The sequence below is a fragment of the Orycteropus afer genome, unplaced genomic scaffold, assembly GCF_000298275.1.
Source record: "Orycteropus afer afer isolate SDZICR_OR568_19922 unplaced genomic scaffold, OryAfe1.0 scaffold00618, whole genome shotgun sequence".
Lineage (NCBI taxonomy): Eukaryota > Metazoa > Chordata > Mammalia > Tubulidentata > Orycteropodidae > Orycteropus > Orycteropus afer.
In genome coordinates this window covers 127,503-128,576 of record NW_006922205.1, presented here as the reverse complement: position 1 = coordinate 128,576, position 1,074 = coordinate 127,503, and the positions used below count along the sequence as shown (strand labels likewise).

The 1,074-nt window shown below is 38.3% G+C and overlaps 1 pseudogene; it reads right to left on the bottom strand.

Annotated features, from left to right (window-relative positions):
* Nucleotides 1–314: 314 nt before the first annotated feature.
* LOC103210502 lies at nucleotides 315–890 on the bottom strand (annotated as a pseudogene).
* Nucleotides 891–1,074: the final 184 nt, after the last annotated feature.

Genomic DNA, 1,074 nt, shown 5'->3' with positions numbered 1-1,074 from the left:
TCTGCAAGAATTTCACATTAGCTTAAAATACAGTTCAGTCTTTACATTTCTCTACTGACATATTCTTCCAACAACCACATGGTGGGCCTTATAGTAAGACTTTTTGTTCTTTAGATGAGCCAACTAGATGTTAGTAGTGCTCTGCTACAATGTAAAAGGCCCTAACTCAAATTTAGGGGAAATGAGAATTCTGCAAAATCGTTTAAGAAATAATTTTTCCTTATGAAAAGAAACAAATGATTCTTCTAAGACTAGTAAAAGTGAGTACTTTACAGTTAAGCATATGATTGAGAATGAAGAATTCAGATGTTGCACTACTGGTCTAGGCTATTAATATATTTTTTTTGTTCCTCCTGTGGGCACCCTTCATGAGATATTGCAAAGCTTTCATCTATGGCATAGAGAATATCTGTAATCCCTGAAATACAAGGTCATTTCCCCCTCGTTCTCCAGGAAAATCAATTCAGTGTTCCTTAGCTTTCCAAAGAAGAACTCTCTTTCTCCAAGTCTTTGATGGTAAGCTTCAGTACATTGACCTACTACATCATTTCATCTTCTTTGTCATCCCCATTGCCCACACCAGGATTCATTTTTACCACACCTACTGTAGCTTACGAGTTACTAGTACTTCTCTGTGTTGAATTGGGTTTATGTGAAACTGCACTGCTAGTGCTGAGAAGTTTCTTCAGTTTATTCAGAGCTGGAACAACAAGGGAAGGAACCATTGCAGTTTCTTAACCTTGTCTGCCAGCTACAGGGTCATAGTCTTTTCTAGCATAGTTTACATCAAAAAACTTGTATTACTGAATGAACTCAAATTTATCTTTCCTTTTACTAATTTATCCACAGGAAATATTAACACATGTTGTGCCCAGGTTATGAAGGAGATGCTCAGAGAGGAATATGCCAGCACACGACAATGCAAATGCAATAGGAAAGTTTATTAGCTAACTTAAGTTAGGGTCTTTGCCCTTACCAGGTCAGTGGCTTAAGCAAAAGACCCCGTGCTCCGGTATTCTCACAATTTTATGGAACAATATGGGGAGGGGCAGCACCAGGGCAAGAGGGTACAGA